We start from the raw sequence: 21,404 nt of genomic DNA, 5'->3' as shown, positions 1-21,404 counted from the left end.
TCTGGCCTGCGCTGTGTTGTAGTCATATTATCAGCTGATTTATCCATCCCCTTGTCCATCAGCCAGTTTATGTTTTCTCACTTCAAGACACAGAGATTGCAATCTTAACATTCGCTACCGTCAGGCTGACAACAGATTTCAGACGATCAATTAGTACAGGCTTATTGTTTTCAGAAGTTAAAGAGCAAAACAGCAGTCTGTCAATCAGTGATTTGGGGTTTCTGCACCTTGCATCGTGGCAGCTGAAGGTGGGCGGGGTCATAGGGCATTGACGTCATTGGGGTGGGGCTCTGCATCATTGGGAACGGGTTGCCACGTCACCAGGGGTCGGCGCGTGACGTGGGGCTCCCCCAAACAGGGGGATGCAGGGCCCCCGAAAGTGTAAGTCCGCCTCTGAACCCAACCAAAACACAAGTTGATGTCAGTGTGGAGACAATTATCTTTCATAATCTGGTGACTCATTAAGAGATAGATGCTACTTTTCTCATAATAGAGCATTACATACTTTCGTTTTAAAGCTTGATGTTTGCGGAGCTTGCATATATTATCTCTTACTATCTGCAGTTCAGATGGCACCTGAGAGAAAATATTCACAGTTTTTGCAACACTGTTTTGATGAGCAAGTGATTGGTACTCTAATTGACAGATTTGTTTTTCAAAAATGATTCATATTTTCATTCAGCAATTTTAATCACTTCCCGAATATATTCAGACTGTGATTCATGTTTCTTCCAGGATTTTCGTTTAAAATAGAGCACTATCTCCACGTTGATATGACCAAATACATCAGGTTTCTGATGAGATTATTGAAAGATAACTTTGGAGTGGTCCTGTGCTTTCCTGCCCAGCCAGGCCCCAGTTCCCTTGGGCTTGGAAGATTGAGGAGGTGACTAAACTGTTTGATATGTTAACATGATTTCATCCAATCGATATCATTTCCTCTAATGAGGTCATCGAAAACTCAGCTAACCCTGTCTTAAGTCACACCAGGTCTCGCTCCCCTATTGCCCTAGTTCTCACTGAGCACTGTGGGTAGCACTGCTGCCTCATAGCGACACTTGAAGGACTGTTGAAGGCCAGACCGCTGCTGAATCCAAATCTCATGACGACCGTCTGGAATCGACCCTCAGAGATTTTTGAAGCTTCAATGACGGGCAGGCTTGTCAGACTCCATCACCAGATTAGATTGGAGGATGGAGGAGTCAATCCATATTCTTCTGAACACATCAAGGTCACCATTGGAAGGTGCAGACTCGATGGGCCAAATGGCCTCCTTCTGCACTGTCGGGATTCTACGATTGACACCAAAGTAATATTTGTCCTGTGTGTGACCCCACTTGTTAGTTAACCCTGCTTACAGACTAATGTTGGGACTAAGCATCTCGAAATATTATAAAAAGGTAGAAATTTACAAATTCCTACATGTGTCGGCACATTGTTATTTTGTATATTAGTGTGTTTTTGTGCCTTGCGCCCCTGCGTTCCGTGAGGCGAGGGTGGGTGTGGTCGGGAAAGGCATGACATTGGGAAGGGGGGGCGGAGCCAAGAATGAAGATGAGTGTGAGGCTCCGTAAAGTGTAAATACACCTCAGGAAATGCATGTGTGCAAAGTATATACAGTGACTGAACACCAGTGCACTATTACGCATGCCCTATTTCTTAATTATCCTTACACCTTTTTTAGGTGCATCCCCGATATGCACAACAGAGGTGGACTCAGGCTGCTGACTGCTATGCCCTGTTGTCTGTGTTGACCTTGGTAGGTGTCCTCTGGATATTTTGGGTCTCCTGCTGTGAGATAGGTACATCTTCCTTGGCCTGAGCAACTGGAGTTGTTGGGCTCAAAGGCAGAGGGGACTTGGAGTCGCTGGACAGCCTTGGAGTGTCCTGGGTGAATGGCCCTGGGGTGCTTGGCTGATGCTTCCCCTCCATGTAGGTTCCCAAGAGACCCTACCTGACTCCTTGAAGGAAGGGGCTCCTGGAGGGTGTTTGAAATGTCCCATCCTCCTCTCGTCCAGCCACTGGTGGATGCCGCTCATGGCTGGAGCTATCGTGCGCAGGCCCAAGCGCATACCTGGTACCAACTACTGGACCAGGATCTCTGCGGTGGACATTATGTGAGGCTAGAGGCGTGTGCCTATCCTCATGATCCAGGCCTCTTACATGGGAGGATGATGGGTTGTCCCTAAAGGTCTGGGTAGCATCACTTGACAGAATCCCTGATCATGACGGTGCCATCAATGCCCCGGACCTCCTCCTGTGTATCTTAAAAACTGCTGCATTGAAAATGTGGAGGCTTCAAATCGAATCAGAGTGGAGCTCCAGTACGTCTAATTAGTGCTCTTTATTATCAATGAAGTTACTAAGTAATGCTTAAATGTGGTGCCTAGATTGATTGGGCCACCTCAGTCCCAGATGCCAAGGCAATGTTGGACGGGAACATGGGAAATTCCAGACAAAGGATGGGTTTTAAGAGGAAGTTGATGATCAGTCGATGGCTCTGCTGAATCTTTCTCTGTGGAAGCAGAAATAAACTGACTCTCAGGCTCAGATCCATGATTGGGACGACAATCACAGTGTGCTAAAGAACGACTTCAGTATGAAGATGACCTGTGGAGAGATGCTGCAGTTGGGATTCAGATCAGTCCTCAGACAGTCAAGTGAGAACCAGTGATTGGTGATTGTTCTCCTTTAGGCACCTTGCAATGTTGCAGGCTTCCTGTACTTCGAGGTTTGCTGTGCTGTTCCTGGCTATTGAAGGCTGCCGTAGAGACTAAGCTGTTGATGATTGAATGGATGGCACCATATCTACTTGCTTCACGGTGAGCACTGATGGAGTTCATACCTCATTCTATAACAGCCACATGCTCCATAGGCTGCTTAGCCTTCCAAAGATGAAGCCATTGTGACTATTCAATCTGAGATTGATGTCCTTCATTGCGATGTTAAGGATAACGAGGAAGGTATTGATCTTGAGTTTGCATCTGGGGTCAGGTGAAATGGGTTAGTGTGAACTAGACATCTCCCTCACTGTTAGGATATTGGACCAGACCCCAATGTTTGATCAAATACTGGACGAGAACTCCAAACAATCTTTCTATTTGTAAAACTGTGAGGAAAGGATACTTCACCCCAGGAGCGATGACTCTGACCAATAGGAATCTTTCATGTCAAAACAAACTTTAATTTAAACACAGAATGAACCACATTAACATAAAGAATTAGCTTTACAATTATCAGTTAAACAGTTCTTAATAAAAGGAAAAACTTGGACTCACTATTTAAACCTGCAACTAATTCCAATTAAACAACACAATACAATTCAAATGCCACTTATAAATAAAGTTAACAAAACAGGTCACCTGCTTAACTGTGTGGAGATTTTTGGAGAGAGTTCCTTTCAAGTGCAGTTCCAGTATACCTCTGCTCAACCTAACAGCTTTTGGCAAAAACTTGCTGTTCAACCTATTCCTATAATAGACTGCAAAGCTACAGAGAGACCTGGCTCCTCCCATTAATACCATCATTGTATCCCACAAAGTTCCATGGCCTGCCTAGCTAGGACTAAACACCACTCCCTCTTAAATCATCTCATGTAATCAAAACGATGTTTTGCCATTAATAATTTCCTCACCTTTTATGACTCCTTAATTACAGCTTTAGTAGACATACTGCCTGTGTATATTTTAAACCAGGGTTTTTCAATAACATTATTGCCACAAATATAAAACATAATATATATCAATTTCTAAATTCATCATGCTCACCTTGGAACCTTGTCACTCTAAGGGTTTCACGGGCACATTTGCGATGTGGTACTCTTCAATGTGTTTGGATTATCTGATACTGGGAGTATTCTATGAATTAATATTATTCAATACTGGGATATTGTTCTCTGTCCAAATAACCTTAGCAAACAACAGGTAAGTAAAGTCACCACAGTCCCAGATGACCATCGGCTGCTTTCCCCTTTGAGGGGGAGGGCTGACTGGTGGTGATTTAACCTGAGGGTCATCACACCCTCAGGCGAGGGGCAAGGTTGAGAAGATAGGGCCTTCATGGATAATACCCTCAGCCAGTACGGCAATTGAGCCCGCGCTGCTGGCCTTTCTCTGCATCACAAACCAGCTGTCCAGCCCACTGAGCTAAACCCATCATGCCACTTAATTATTACATGAAAGTGGGTTATCTCATAGTCTGCAATGCATTTAATCTCAACCTAAAATTGCAGCTTTGAAATGTGCAAGCACTCTGAATGACATTTTACATAGTTGCCTCAGATCAGATCTCTTGCATACTCTATTTGGAGTCAAACTGCTGTGTGAGAAAGATAAGGCACATGTGCGTCTCTAACCAGCATTCCTGCCCTACGCAGATGATCAAACCAGCAGTCTCTGATGGCATGTACCATTGCACTGTTTTGTTTGCGTTGAAAAGCAATCTTCCAGACGAGATAAAGCAGAAGTGTTTGGAAGAAAGAGGTCATCCCTGTTGTTCGCTGTGAGAGAGCCGGCTGTCGTCGGCGCTTTCAAGCAAGGGCCTGGGTCGGGTAATCAGTATCTCGGCTCACAGCTGAATAAGCATGGGACTGGAGCCAGCAAAAATAAATAAACCCCAGCTTTCCAGTGACCGAGGCAAGTTGGACACGATGAGTATCTTAAGAAAACATCAAATATGATTAGATGAAGGGATATCATTTTGAATACAAATAGTCGAAAGTTATGATTTTGATTAAGTGGAAGTGCAAATTCACATAGCACAGTAGTACAGTCATTTCCCATTAAGCGCATAAACGATTTGTTATGAAATGTGGAAAAGGTATTCTGATTCAGAGCAGCTTGCGACAAAACTATTAGCAAGATTCTTGGCAATGGAATCTTCAAAGTTTTGCTTTGTGACACTGGTTTCGGGAATCACTCAGCTTAACCTCTTGGATTCCAATTTTAACGTAATGGTTATTTTCTACGCGAGACGTAAAAGAACATCCCATCCTAATGAAACATTTAAAAAATAATTTGACTGTTTCACTCGGGAAAGCTCCAGCTTCTGTCTTGTCCACAGAGTCATCCTTTCACATCGGACGAAGACTCTAATTGGAACTTAATGTAGCGAGGGAAGTGAAACTGCATTCGTGTAAGAGCACTGCGTGTTTGTGAAAGGGGTGTAGTTTTCAATTTTCCAACCTTCTGCAGACCTTCATATATGTTGAAATTGTGTTGGCACAATCTGCTTGGTCTCATGATTGGCTGAATAGTAGCAAAAGCGTATCAGAGTGTGAAGGTTGAGGTCAGTGTCTTTCAAACTTTTTGCCCGGGACCGTTTTTACCCACCGGCCATCCATCGGGACCCAGACCTGCTCAACTTTGCGACACACCACTTTGCTTCCTTTAATGTGACAGGTGAGCCTGCTTGGTCCTCACAATCTTGCTCGCTTTATTATTCAATGTTACATTTCTGATAGTGACTTCAGCTGATGATTTAAGATCTCGCTGCTTCCGTTGAAAAAAATCAAGAGGTTTGTCCTCGAATTCGCCATGCCTAGTCTTTAAATGCCTTCAAAGTTTTGAGGGTTTTAATCCAAAATTGGCCAGTACTTCCCTGCATATAACACACATGGGGTTGGATTCTCCGATTCTGGGGCGATGCCCCCACGCAGCCGTGGGAACGGTGGCGTTTTACACCAGGAAAACTGTCGGAAACCGGCCACCAATTCCCTGTGTTGCTGGGAGCAAACAGGACGGCAGCATAGAGCACCCGGCTCTAGCTGTCGATTCACCCCGGAGAATTGCCAGGTCCGTGGCCGCACATGCATGCGCCATGCTTCATGGCGGAGGCCACTCGCGGACCCGCCCCACAAAGTAATCTTCTCCTCCAGCCCCGAATAATGTTCCCCCACTGCCCGCAGATTGGACCTCCCCCGAGGGCAGCAGGGTAGCATGGTGGTTAGCATAAATGCTTCACAGCTCCACGGTCCCAGGTTCGATTCCCGGCTGGGTCACTGTCTGTGTGGAGTCTGCACGTCCTCCCCCTGTGTGTGTGGGTTTCCTCCAGGTGCTCCGGTTTCCTCCCACAGTCCAAAGATGTGCGGGTTAGGTGGATTGGCCATGCTAAATTGCCCGTAGTGTCCTAATAAAAGTAAGGTTAAGGTTGTTGGGTTACGGGTATAGGGTGGATACGTGGGTTTGAGTAGGGCGATCATGGCTCGGCACAACATTGAGGGCCGAAGGGCCTGTTCTGTGCTGTACTGTTCTATGTTCTATGTTCTATGACTGTGGTGGCGTGGACTGAGTCTGCAGCCACCATGCTGAGATCCCAATGGAGGAGACCACACGTGTCCCATGCCATCGGGAACCCGGCCAGTCGGGGATGGAGCATCAGGGGGCGGGTCTCAGGCAATGGCTGGAAAGCGAAAGCGAAGCCGGCGATTCGGACGGGAAATGTGATTCTCCGGCCATTCCCTGAACGTGATTTCGACATTGGCAACCGGAGAATCGCGATTTGAAATGGCACAATTAATAAACCCATACCTGAAGTAATCATCTTTCTGCAGTTTTGTTCCTGTTTTCAGCTTCTTCTTCATGGGTTGTTCACCGGATGCCCTGGAGCTCACACCATCACTGCTGGCAGCTACAAAATGGAGGAATTTCTCTCACGCCCAGAACACATGACGTCAGTGTCCGGGGCACGTGACCTGCTCCCTGCCACCGCTTCTGGCTGGAAGATTCCATCTGTACCTGGGTCAGCGGGCTGACGTCAGGAGGAGGCACTCTGCCTCGCTGGGTTCCGGGTCTGCACATTGCTGAGGGGGGACGCATGCACAGGACGGCCGGCAATCTGAAAGCCGGTTGCAGCCATTGGGCACTTTTGTGAGGGCCACGAAGAATCCAGCACGAGTTTTCAGGATACAAAGAAATAACATTTATTTACAATAGCATATATATATACACAACAGCAGCAGCAACATCCCTTACTGCTCACTCCTCTCTCTCTGCTGGTTCCAAACTGGCCAACTCTATTTATGCAGGGAGTCTGCTAATGATTTATCTGCCCCCCTCATTGGGGAAGCCCATACTCCCACAGGATTGTGGGATTGTCATTAGTCCCCAGCCAATGGTAAGCAGGCAGGTTATAACATACCTTCCCCCCCCCAAAGTCCAAGGAATCCACCGAAGGCCCTGGCGAAGGAGGGCGTCAGACTCGGTTTGCCGCAGGCCGGACCCCACTTGCACAAGGCGCTGGATCGGACGGCGTGTAACGAGATGGAAACCGTCGCTTCCATGATGAACGGCGCCATGGTTGTACATCCATGGCCCGTGGGCCCGAGGATTCCCCCTCTGAGGTGTTTTGTGTCCCCATCTCAGCGTCTTTATCTCTACGCGGTTCTGTCACGACCTGCGCAGGCTTTGTAGGGAGGCACCAGAGGAAGATTGTGTCTGGTCTCTGTGGCTTTGGAAATGAGCTCCTGGGGCTGGGAATCTTTGGCAGGGATAGTCTTCTGGACCGAACATGGTCTACATGTTTGCGCCTGAGACGACCCTGGGCTTGCACCTGGTAAGAGATAGGGCCCGTTTGGCAAAAGATTACGCCAGGGACCTACTGGGCACCACCAGAAAAATTCCGAACGAACACTGGGTCACCGGGCGTAAACTGCCGAATCGGCCGATGCCGAGAAAAACCATGTCCCTGCCATTCCTGTGTGCGGCGTACTTTTGCGCCAATGTCCGGGAAAACCATGCTAAGGCGGGTGTGACGTCTCCGGCCCATTAGGAGTTCTGCGGGAGCTACCCCAGTCACCGCATGGGGGGTGGTCCTATACGAAAAAAAAAAACCGAGCCAGTCTCGTGTCCATCGCCCTGGAAGACTGCTTCTTTAGGCCTCGTTTGAATGTCTGCACTGCGCGCTCCGCCAACCCATTTGAAGCCGGGTGGTAAGGGGCAGTGCGGATATGGCATATGCCGTTCATCTTCATAAACCTCGCAAACTCCTCACGTGTGAACGGAGTGCTGTTGTCCGTGACCAGCACCTCGGGGAGGCCATGCGTACTGAAAGACAAACGCATCTTCTCAATTGTTGCGCGGGACGCTGTGCCTCCCCCATCTTATGCACCTCTAGCCATTTAGACTGGGCATCGATTAATAGCAGGAACATGGATCCTTGAAAAGGGCCGGCGAAATCCGCATGCAAGCATGCCCAAGGCCGCCCTGGCCATTCCCAGTGATGTAGGGGCGCGGCTGGCGGAAGCTTCTGATGCTCCTGGCAAATGGAGCAGTTTTGGGCCACCTTCTCAATGTCGGTGTCGAGGCCTGGCCATCAGACATAACTGTGGGCCAACATTTTCATTTTGGTCACACCTGGATGCCCATTGTGCAAGTCTCTCAGTATCAGCTCCTGTCCTTTTTCCGGGACAATCACACGCGTCCCCCACAAAAGGATGCCGTCTTCCACGCTGAATTCTGACAGCTTGGAGGAAAATGCCTGCAACTCGCCTGGGAGCTGTCTATGCTGCCCTCCATACAGGACTATGTGCCGAACCTTTGACAGGACTGGCTCCGTCTGGGTCTCCACTCACGGATCTGTGATGCCGTGACAGGCAAGGTGTCCATAAAATTTAGGGTTGCAACCACCTCACCGATCGTGGGGGTCGACATGGGGCCGGTCGATAAAGGCAATCGGCTCAGTACGTCGGCATTCCCTATCTGGGTTCCTGGTTTGTGCTCCAGAGAATACTCATAGGCAGCGAGCAACAAAGCCCAGCGCTGGATCCGTGCGGTAGCAATGTGCGGTATTGGCTTATCCTCTCTGAAAAGTCCCAGCAGAGGCTTATGATCAGTCACGATAGTGAAGTGGTGGCCATAAACGTACTGGTGGAAACGTTTCACCGCAAAGACCACTGCTAGACCCTCCTCGATCTGCGCGTACTTCTTTTCCGCTGCAGTCAATGTGTGGGAGGCGAAAGCTATCGGCCGCTCGGCCCCGTTCTCCATCTTGTGGGACAGGACGGCCCCAATACCATACGGGGATGCATCACATGTGACGAGCAAAGGCTTTCCAGGATCATAGTGGGTTGGTAACCCAGACAACGACAATTGTTGTTTTACCCGCCGGAAAGTGGTTTCTTGCGGCTGACCCCAAACCCAGGTGTGATTCTTCTTTAGCAGAAGGTGCAACGGGGCCAGCGTAGTTGCCAGATTGGGGAGGAACTTTCCGTAATAGTTTACGAGGCCGAGAAACGAACGAAGATGCGAAGTGTCAGTCGGGGCGGGAGCCTGTTGAATTGCACGCACCTTCTCTGCAACGGGGTGCAAACCTTCGCGGTCCACCCGATAACCCAGGTAGACTACTTCCTTCGCCTGAAAGATGCATTTTGTGCGACGTAAACGGACTCCAGCCTCCAAAAAGCGTCTAAGGACAGCCTCCAAATTTTACAAATGTTCCTGCTCCGACGTCCCTGTGATCAAAACGTCATCTAAGTATACAGCAACACGCGGTAAACCTCTCAAAATGCCCTCCATAACGCGTTGAAAAATAGCGCAGGCAGAGGATACTCCAAAGGGCAAACGTGTATATTCATACACGCCATGGTGTGTATTAATAGTTAAATATGGCCGGGAGGCAGGGTCCAGCTCCAACTGTAGGTAGGCGTGACTCATATCTAATTTTGTGAACGAGAGTCCGCCTGCAAGTTTCGCGTAGAGATCCTCTATGCGAGGCATTGGGTATCGGTCGAGTCGGGAAGCTGTATTCACTGTACGTTTATAGTCACCACACAAGCGACCTGTGGCATCTGGCTTCATTACAGGTACAATTGGTGCTGCCCAGTCCGTGAAACGGACGGGCCTGATGATACCCAAAGTCTCCAAACGAGTAAGCTCGCCTTCTACCTTCTCGAGCAAGGTGTAAGGCACCTGGCGTGCCCGGAAATAGTGCGGCGTGGCTCCTGGTTCGACTTGGATACGGGCAACAGCCCCTTTTATTTTCCCTAAACCGGGCTGGAATACATCTGGGTATCGTCCTAGCACCTCAGTCAACCCTCCAGACACTGTTTGGAGGATGTGCTGCCACAGCAGCCGCAAATGGCACAACCAGTCCCGACCCAACAGGCTGGGCCCATGGCCGCGCACCACGATAAGTGGGAAACGGCCCTCCTGGCATCCATAAACAACAGGGGTCATCGTAGTTCCTGCAATGTCCAATGGCTCCCCCGTGTAGCTGGCCAACCTGGCCTGTGTGTCGGTTAATGTAAGGGTCTGTATACCCTGCTTGATGCGGTCGAATGTCCTCTGAGTGATCACGGAGACCGCTGCGCCAGTGTCCAACTCCATCTCAAGCGGGTGACCATTGACCCGTACTGTCACTTTAATGGGGGCCAGACGGGGAGCTGCCACACAATGCAGCTGCAGGCAGTCATCCTCCGTCTCCACGTCCTCGGGAGTAGTCGCCGCAGGTTCATCCAAATGGAAGGTACGGCCCCTGGGCTGGCTCCAGTTTCGGTCGGAACGACGGCGCCTCTGGCGCCCCCAGGAACGGCGTCCGCAACAGGGTCGGCGCCTACAAGTCTGACACAGACATGGCTCCTCATCCATTGGTTCTGGAGAAGGCTCCCTTTGGGGAGGAATGTCCGACGGCCACTGGCATCGATCCGGACGTCGCCACGCCCAAGGTACCACAGGGGTGCAGGGGGATGCTTTCGGACGGAAGGGGTTGCACCCCAAGGCTGCAGCTCCATTCCCTGTATCTCCTGCATTCCTCGTTCTGCGCTCTCTCGGGACAATACTATTTGAATGGCCTGTTGAAAAGTCAATGTTGGCTCAGCTAACAACTTTCTCTGGGTGGCCGCATTGTTAATACCGCAAACCAAACGGTCGTGTAACATTTCTGACAAGGTCTCACCATAGTCACAGTACTCCGCAATCCTGCGTAGCCTGGATAGAAAGTCAGCAAGGGATTCTCCTGGGGTCCTCTCAGCGGTGTTAAACTGGTAACGTTGGACAATCGTGGACGGGGTTGGGTTAAAATGTTGCCCCACTAAGTTCCCAAGTTCATCAAACGTTTTGGTGTCCGGCACAGCTGGGTATGTAAGGCTCCTAATCACCCCAAACGTATGCGGGCCGCAGGCGGTGAGCAATATGACCACCTGGCGCTCGTTTTCGGTGATGATGTTTGCCCGGAAATAGTAACGCATCCGTTGTGCGTACTGGTTCCAGCTTTCCAGCGCAGCATCAAAAACATCCAAACGTCCATACAGAGGCATGGAGTGACAGAAAACAACTTCCAACCTGTATCCAACAAAAATCCAGGGAGGTGGCTTCAGCAGCGTAGACAGCTATTCACTTTAACCCTCGTCGCCAGTTTTGTGAGGGCCACAAAGAATCCAGCACGAGTTTTCAGGATACAAAGAAATAACATTTATTTACAATAACATATATATACAGCAGCAGCAGCAACTTCGCTTGCTGCTCACTCCTCTCTCTCTCTGCTGGTTCCAAACCGGCGAGCTCTATTTATGCAGGGAATCTGCTAATGATTTCTCCGCGCGCCCCCCCCTCATTGGGGAAGCTCATACTCCCAAAGGATTGTGGGATTGCCATTAGTCCCCAGCCAATGGTAAGCAGGCAGGTTATAACGGGCACATCTTCCCGTGATCAGGAACAACGCAACCCATGACCCCGCGACCCTCCTGACACACGCCCGGTCTTGACCCTCACCTTGAAAATGACCAGTTTAGGTTCTCAATCCCACCTCAAAAACCTGAACACATTATGTAGATTGACACTTTAGTACAGCAATGCGAGGTATCTTGCACTGTCTGACGTGTTGCCTCCTGGAATGATATGTAGTCTGCCCTCTCAGAGAGATAGAAAAGAAAAGATCCCGTGGATGTAATTGAACAAGATCAGGGAAATTCTACTGATGTTTTATTCCTCAATCAAATCCTAACACAGGCGATTTGGTCATAGATTTCATTGGTCCCACTATTGGTGGGACCTTGCTGTTTGCAAGGCAGTTGTCATGATTCCTACATTGCAACAGTGACTCTTTTGATCTTTATTGTCACAAGTAGGCTTACATTAACATTGCAATGAAGTTACTGTGAAAATCCCCTAGTCACCACATTCCGGCTACACTGAGGGAGGATTCAGAATGTCCAATCCACCTAACCTTCACATCTTTGGACTGTGGAGGAAACCGGAGCACCCGGAAGAAACCCACGCAGACACGGGAAGACTCCGCACAGACAGTGACGCAAGTTGGGAATCAAGTCTGGGACCCTGGCGCTGTGAAGCAACAGTGCTAGCCACTGTGCTACCGACTATGCTTTCCAATGAACTACTGAGAACACCACCACCTGCAAGTTCCCCTCCAAGCCCCGCACCATCCTGACTTGGAACTTTATCACCGTTCCTTCATTGTCGCTGGGTCATAATCCTGGAACTCCCTTCCTAACAGCACCACGGATGTACCTACACTACAGCTGTTCAAGAAGGCAACAAATCATCACCTTGCCAAGGGCAATTAGGGATGGGCAATAAATGCTGGCCTAGCCAGGAACGCCTACTTCCCTTGAATGAATAGAAAAAAGACTTAATTGGCTGTGAAGTGCTTTGGGGAGTTTTATGGTCATTAAAGGTGCCATATAGATGCAAATCATTCCTTCTTTCATGTTCATGCATTGGTGACTTACGGACGCACACTCAGTGTGTTGGCAAGGCCGTACATACTTGAGTGGCATTGTGCAGGGGAGACCGTGATGTGTTCACTGAGTATGGCTTCACACGCCGAGCTGTCTGACAACCCCCACCAACCTCATTGAATGGTCGAGCTGTGTGCCCACTGCAGCCTGTTGCCATTCAGGTTTTGTTACTTGTTAATGTGGACACTTAAAAGTCAGCCTGGACTGAAGCAAGTTGCTGGTTGCCAGGTTTTTGCTATGCGCCTCTGTGTTTGCAAAACTTTACTCCAGAGTTAATGCTTCTGGATACTCCAATTCCAAATATGGCCTTTGAAACAACAGGACTATTTCTATTGATGTTCTCGGCCTTCAGGCTATTTTGTTCGTGCTATCTGCTACATCATTACCTATCAGTGACCTATAGCCACGGAACAAGAATTTCTGAATGAGTCAATATCAGTAATGACCTCATCCCATAAGATAAAGAAGACGTGTCATCTTCTTTCAGTGAAGCAAAACTGTTCGATATTCTTTCAGTCTTACTGTTGTCAGCCATCAGAAAGCTTCCTTTGATTTTTAAAAAATGTGCAGTTGAATACTGACAGATGAAAAATTGTGTTTGCCAACAAGTGTTATACTTGGCTCAGGATCCAAAAGACTGCTTATATAAAAATTCTGATTTGTCATATTTGTACTTCAGCCCAGTATTTTGCAAGAAATTGTTGCTGTGCAAATGACTTGGAGGTTCTGGATAGCCAATAAAATATTAAGTGCATCAAGCAATGGATTTACAAACAATTTGAAGAAAGAATAATGGTTGGACTCGGATCCTATTGCAAAATGTTTTGCTTGGATAGCAAATCACAGTCTAGGAATTGTTGTTGAAGAGATCACAGAGTCTGTTGCAGAGGAGATAGAACATTCAGCTCAAACTGGCTAATCTATCCAATATGGGACGGGATTCTCGGACCCTCTGCCGGGTCGGAGAATCCCCGGGGAGCGGCGCGAATCCCACCCCACCGCCCTGACGCTAGCTGCCGTATTCTCCGGTGACGGTTTTTGGGTGGGGTTCACACCACGCCGGTCAGCGGCCGTTGGAAGCGGCCCCCCCTGGCAATTCTCCAGGCCCCGATGGGCCGAGCGGCCATCAGTTTCTGGCCAGTCCCGCCGGTATGGATTAGACATGGTCCCATACGGCGGGACCTGGCAGGTACGTCGGCTGGTGCGGACCTAGGGGTGGCACGGGGGGATCTGAGCCGGGGGGGGGGGGGGCACGGTGGCCTTGCCGCAATCGGGGCCCACCGATCTGCGGGCGGGCCTGTGCCGTGAGGGCACTTCTTCATTCCGCACCGGCTCCTGTCGGGCTCTGCCATGGCTGGCGTGGAGAAAACACTCCCCCTGCGCTTTCGCCAGAATACGCCAGTGGTTCCGCGTATGCGCGGTATCACGCGGGCCCTTCGGTGCATGCGTGGACTCGCGCAGTCCCTTTGGCACCGGCTGGCGTGGCGCCAACCCCTCCGGCGTCCACCAAGCCCCCGGAAGTGCAGAGAATTCTGCTACTTGCGGTCAGCCCGACGCCGGAGTGGTTCACGCCGTTTTTGACGCCGGCGTAGGACCATCACGCCGATTAGGGAGAATCCCGCTCGTTGTCTCCACATGCACAGTGGTTAGCACTGTTGCCTCACAGCGCCAGGGTCCCAGGTTCGATTCCCAGCCTGGGTCACTGTCTGTGTGGAGTCTGCACGTTCTCCCCGTGGGTTTCCTCCGGATGCCCCGGTTTCCTCCCACAAGTCCCAATAGACGCACTGTTAAGTAATTTGGACATTCTGAATTCTCCCTTGGTGTACCCGAACAGGCGCCGGAATGTGGCGACTGGGGGCTTTGCACAATAACTTCATTGCAGTGTTAATGTAAGCCTACTTGTGACAATAAAGATTATTATTATTACATTCCTTTGTTATTATATCCAAAGGTTCATTATTTGTGGAGATCACAATTTGTGCTAAGAATGTCTCTTCTCCGGTTGCAATTTACCTTGAAGAAATATCCCAGATTTACCTTGTCCAAAAAAGTAACCATACCACTTAGATGTCAGCTTCCAAGCTGAAAAATTCAAGTTTCCCCACTCTTATCATCAGATCTCTGACTCTACAACCAGTATTGTGCCTCTTTTTTTTGCACTTGCCTCTGGCACTTGAATGTTTCGATGATCAGAACTCAAGAAGTTGTCTGAACGGAACACTATTTCATTTCGAAATGACTGGGTTAACAAGCCTGTTAAAAAAATAGCAAAGGAATGGCATACAGATGAGATCATTAAAGCGTGAGTCAGAGACTTAGTGGTGGCCTGAGTCAGAAAACTGTGGTTTCAAGCTCCATTCAAGAATTGAATTACTTAATCTTGGCCATAAATTCCGTGCTAAAGAAATGCTGCATTGGTGGAGAACTCATCTTCTGAGTATGATCATCACAGCACCCTTGGTTAGCTAGGTATGAAATGTCCCGTGGCCTCTTTCTGAGAGTAGGGAACTCTTCCAGTTCCCTGGCCAACATAAATGCCGCGAAAAGAGATTATAATTTAAATCTTTGGTTCAATAATGTTACTTAATAAGGGGTGATAGAATTTCAGCACTCCGATTATCTGCTCTTATTTGGGAATGCAATGCTGGAGTCAGCAATCGTGTGGATTTTGCAATGGAATTGTTGACATGAAAGAGAGCCAGATGGGGGATTTCATTCAATCTCTGCTTTTTCTCAAATCCACACTGCTGCTTTCCTCGATCAGATTATTGCCATTCTCTGTTTGTACAGCAAGTGCAGAGGCAACAGAAAGCACAATTTCACCCGGACTGCAAAACACCTCTGGGGATACTGTGAAGCCTTAGCACTGTTCACATTGGCAAACCAATGGCGTCTCCTGATCAGGAAGCCATTTTTCCAACTGAGAAGTAAAGACATTTCCATTGCTACTAAGTAGTATTTAAGTAATTCTTTAAAGAACTTAATGGCATTCTCTTAATTCCCTGATGCACGTTAAAAAATTATTATTCAGGGGCAGCACGGTGGCCTAGTGGTTAGCACAACTGCCTCACGGCGCTGAGGTCCCAGGTTCGATCCCGGCTCTGGGTCACTGTCCGTATGGAGTTTGCACATTCTCCCTGTGTCTGCGTGGGTTTCGCCCCCACAACCCAAAAATGTGCAGAGTAGGTGGATTGGCTACGCTAAATTGCCCCTTAATTGGAAAAAATAATGGGGTAATCTAAATTTTTAAAAAAAAATTATTATTCATGTCATATTTACTCAACATTGCAATTGTGGCATTCATTTAACAATAAACTAAATTAACTAAATACCCCCTTTATAACAACATATGAATCGTTGGAGAAACATTGCCAGATAGCACCTTTCCAGGTATTCTCTCAAACATTGAACATTACATAGAAACAAACAGAGAAAATAGAAGCAGGAGGAGGCCATTCGGCCCTTCGAGCCTGCTACGCCATTCATTATGATCATGGCTGATCATCAAATTCAACACACTGATCCCGCCTTCCCCCCCATATCCCTTGATCCCTTTAGCCCCAAGAGCTGTCTCTAATTCCTTCTTGAAATTACACAACGTTTTGGCCTCAACTACTTTCTGTGGTAGCAAATTCCACAGATTCACCACTCTCTGGGTGAAGAAATTTCTCCTCACCTCAGTCCTAAAAGGTTTACCCCTTATCCTCAACTATGACCCCTAGTTCTGGGCTCCCCCACCATTGGGAACATTCTTTCTGAATCTACCTTGTCTAATCCTGTTAGAATTTTGTAAGTTTCTATGAGATCCCCTCTCACTCTTCTGAACTCCAATGAATATAAATCCTGGTAATTAAACAATTAGGAAGCAAAGAAAATGTTTGACCCGCCAATAATCAGACGAATAATTGCTACTCCTCCACGCTGACTTCGCTGGAAGCCAACATCTGGATTCTTTCTCTTGGGCAACTCTGATCGGTCAATTAGCTGAACGTCTACCTCGCTGAGTGCTTGCCCTGTTCTCTACTCCATCACGTAGGAGGTCAATGTGACTGTTCATCAAAAAAAGGTTTGGACAAACTCTGACAGAGAATGGTACCAAAATGAAGCACGCAAAGTGGGATTCCAGTTCCAATGGCTCCTCGATATGTGAAGAACAAAATCGCTTCCCTGAAAAATCGCATAAGAATAAAAGTAACTTAGTCCTTGGTTATATAAAAACGCTGAGGCACGATCTAGAGACCGCAATAGTAATATAAAGCTTCACAGCCCCTTCAGTGGCTTAAATGCATCAAAAAGGAGAAGATAAAATATGTGCACGAGAGAAATGTCAGGAATGCCAACTGCCGGCTGCCTCTCCAGTGACAACATCTCAGCCATGATGAGCCCAGGGCAGATACAAATATTTAAGCAGCTTTATTCCTCAGATAGTGAGTGATCAAGAAGAGTGACAGTCAAAACAAATCTCACTTGCTTTGTTCAAAGTTATTTCTCATTGAGAAAGCAGGGGCAGTCTGGGGTGGGGGAGTGTGGGGTGGGGTGGGGGGGTGAAATCCTAACTTCTCTGTTCCTGTCAGGAGAGGCAGGTGGCAGTGTGAATGTTGTTCTTCCCTTTCACAGAAGGAATGCTAAAGTTATTTCCCCCTGTCTCCGACCACACCTCCGTCAGTTAAAAGTGTTCAAAGATTTTCCTGATGTAGTAACTTTGGGTTCAGTCACATTTCTCAGAGTCAACTGCTGGTGGTATGTGACAGGTAATGAGCTGTGAAGACTCGCGTGCAGATGTTCCGAGGCAACAATTGCCAGGAATCTGCCTGCACCTGTCTGTTACTCATTCTTTGTCTTTAAAAGATCTCTCTCTTGGCAAGTGACAACATGGCTTACAAAACCTGCAAAATGCAAAGCACAGGGAGATCCCATTCTGAACAAGCTGTTAATCAGCACCTCCCACGAACATGTGCACTCTTCTCAGTATTAGTCATGGAATCAAATGTCGATTAATCATTCTCCCCACGTTTTCAAGCCCCTTCATCATCATTAAAGAAAACCTCAAGGAAAACGTGAAAGAAAATCCTTCGTACTGCATAAAATGTATATCGGTCTGTGTGTTTTCTGAAATAAAGGAATTGTGTACTTTCCTTTCCAAATCATCTCTCTATCCCTCAGAAAGACATTGGGCGGGAATTCCGTCTCGGAAACCAAGGGCTGGATTCTCCGCCGTCGGGAATCTCCGTTTTGCCGGCAGCCAGGACGTTTCCCGACGGCGTGGGGGTGCCCCACAATGGGAAACCCCATCGGCCAGCAGGCGAAATGGAGCATCCCGGCGGCGAGCCGCACCAGATTAAGGGATGGAGAAACCCGCCCTGAGGGCTGACGCCGGGACTGAATCGGTGGACTTCTATGACAGCTAAATTGGTGCCGGTCCTGGCGCAATTCATCATCCGATAATGGGTTAGCACCGACGCCACGTGTAACTCAATCGATTCCAATGAATCGCGTTTCGGATTTCTGACATCGCTGGATGGAGAATCCCACCCATTAACACCCAGAGCCACACTGTTTGTGAGCTCTTCAAGCAGGTGACCTTTATTCAGTGAGCTTAGGGAGTAGTTAGGCTGTTCGATTACAGGTGGCATCACAGCTACGCATGATCCTGCCCATAGGACACCAGGAAAAACTGCTCTTCTTTGAGAAAATGCACCTGAGATCTTTCACGCCCACCTGAGAGAGCAGATACAGTCTTTGTTTAACATCTCATCTCATTGGCAGCATCTCTGACATGCAGACTCAGGGGGAAGGACATATCCTCCAGGGGTTAGAAACAGGGGTTGAGAATGTTTCGGGGGACCTGAACCCATCCCTGAGGTGAAACAGTCCCTCATTCTGATTTTCACGTGGGCATTTCCTCAATTGGCCTGGAGATGGGCTTGTTGTCCAATCAAGATGCAGGCTTTCGATGCTGGAGGGTCAATCAATTTCCAACTTGGAAGGAGTGGCAGACTGCCATGGAAGTAAGAGAGAGGATATTTCAAAATGGAGATGCTCTCTCCCCAAGCTAAAAATAATCGAACTTAAAAAATTGCTTCTGAAGCCAGTCTATCATCATGAGGGAGGTTCCACTGTACACGGTGGCATGTGGCTGCTTCGGAATCCAGGCAAGCAGGACCGTGAGGCCTACCTGTATCCCAGACCTTCAGGTCTGCCACAGAGAGACCTCCTCCAGGGACCGAAACTGGCCCCCACTAACTGTGGGAACCTGGAGACCAAATGGAAAATCCCTTTAATCGACATGAAGTAGCTCAATGAACCATTTGATCACTTGGCGCCTGTGGGCAGGTGGTCGTGCTGCCCTCACCTGATTCTGACTCCCGAGAATTGGCCCAGGGACTGGATAGAGTTGGGGAACCAGCATACAGCCCGGCGGGTCTATTTCTCGCTCCTGCTCCATCTCTGATCCTGGTTCCGATGGGGACTAAAAACCAGCCCGGACTTAAACACAATCAGCTGAAAAGGAAGGTCATGCCAGATGTGGCATAGTGGTTAGCACTGCTGCCTCACAGTGCCAGGGACCCGGGTTCAATTCCAACCTTGGGTGACTGTCTGTGTGGAGTCTGCCCGTGTCTGGGTGCGTTTCCTCCGGGTGCTCCGGTTTCCTCCCACAGTCCAAAGATGTGCAGGTTAGGTGGATTGGCCATGCTAAATTTCCCCTTAGTGTCCAAAAAAGGTGAGGTGGGGTTACGGTGATAGGGTGGGGCAGTGGGCCGAGGTAGGGTGCTCTTTCAGAGGGTCAGTGCAGATTCGATGGGCCAAATGGCCTCCTTCTGCACTGTGGGGATTCTGTGGATGTCCAAGATTGTTAGCAGCAGAAAAAGGGCCAAAACATTTTTTTGAACACTGTTATTAATCTGCTCAGTGATCTGATAAATCTCTATGAACAACATCTTGCAAAACGTGTCGGCTATGAGTGAAAGTGTTGGGGAAAAAGGCTTTTCAGATTGCGGCTTAGAGCCAAGAGGAGTCAATGGCAGGAGCACCCTTCAAGCACTATTCAAAAGAAATCCTTGCCCTGTGGGTCACCGGCATCTGATCGCGGAATTAATTACTTTGAAGCTTGCTAAAGAGCCTAATCTTTTCTGCAAGGTGAAAGTAGAATGTTTCTTTTCTTCCGGTGTAACTTGGGCTGGTATCGTCAAGGAGATGTTTCGAAAACTAAACGCCATGGGCAACAGGATCTATCCCCTCTGCCTGGCCCTGTTGTATCATTTGAACCTATCAAAGTTTCAGCCGTCTTGACGTCTCAGCATGATGGATTGGGTGCCTGTTGAAGCCTGTCCGCTCAGATGGGGCAATGGAGATGAAACAAAGAGCATCAATCATCTAATTGCTAACATTAAACTGAATCCATGGTATTGATTCAAAACATTGTGAGCTTCGATCACTGGCAATATCTTGGTTTGTATCCAAGTAGTAAAAACAAAAGCCCCGTTAATTGTGTAGTTGCATCGGATTTTTAACAATTGCTCAATTGCGCAGCACGGTAGCATGGGGCTGGTTTAGCTCACAAGGCTAAATCGCTGGCTTTTAAAGCAGACCAAGCAGGCCAGCAGCACGGTTCGATTCCCGTACCAGCCTCCCCGGACAGGCGCCGGAATGTGGCGACTAGGGGCTTTTCACAGTAACTTCATTGAAGCCTACTCGTGACAATAAGCGATTTTCATTTCATTTCATTCATGGTGGGGCAGCACGGTAGCATGGTGGTTAGCATAAATGCTTCACAGCTCCAGGGTCCCAGGTTCGATTCCCGGCTGGGTCACTGTCTGTGCGGAGTCTGCACGTCCTCCCCGTGTGTGCGTGGGTTTCCTCCGGGTGCTCCGGTTTCCTCCCACAGTCCAAAGATGTGCGGGTTAGGTGGATTGGCCATGATAAATTGCCCGTAGTGTAAGGTTAATGGGGGGATTGTTGGGTTACGGGTATAGGGTGGATACGTGGGTTTGAGTAGGGTGATCATTGCTCGGCACAACATCGAGGGCCGAAGGGCCTGTACTGTTCTATGTTCTATTTCATGTAATTCCTCTGGATTTCCCAATTCCATCTCAGGCAGATCAGGAAGAGATTTCAAAAGGCCGTCTTGCCTTAAACCCAATGTAAACGCTGAAACGCAGCGCCGTCTAATGTGGCAGTGCCATTGTACTGGAAGAAGAGGGACCCCAACGAAGGGGCCTGAAGATTAAAACGTCACATTTGTATTTTAAGCCTTGGATTGGAATGAAAGCTAAAAACAGTCAGTGGATGATCCCCGAGGAGAGGGGGCAGTGACCATTAATGAGCCTCCTGCAGACTCAGCTTTGACTGCTGTGGTACAGCTCACCCACCAGCGTGTGTTCAGGTTCCAGTGACACAAGCGCATAATCTAGGCTGTTAGTTCAGTGCAATCCTGCGACAGTGCAGCTGGTTAAATACCAGCAGTGGTGGAATGAGGCAATGAATTGTCCACTAAAATGCCTTCATTAGCATTGGGGCAGGAAGCCAAACCATGAGCCTTCTCACCCCAGATTTAAATGGGGCAGAGGTACGGCCCCCACACAGCAACCTCTCATTTGATTAAATGCACAACCCCTCCGCCCCGGACTCCACATCACCTTGAGGAATGGCGCTGAATTTCACCCCCAGATTTGTACTTGAACCACAACCTTTTGACTCAGAGTGCTGTGATCTG

This window comes from Scyliorhinus canicula, chromosome 18 (genome assembly GCF_902713615.1).
Source record: "Scyliorhinus canicula chromosome 18, sScyCan1.1, whole genome shotgun sequence".
Lineage (NCBI taxonomy): Eukaryota > Metazoa > Chordata > Chondrichthyes > Carcharhiniformes > Scyliorhinidae > Scyliorhinus > Scyliorhinus canicula.
The sequence above is the reverse complement of the archived record's forward strand: the minus strand, read 5'-3'. Positions refer to the sequence as shown.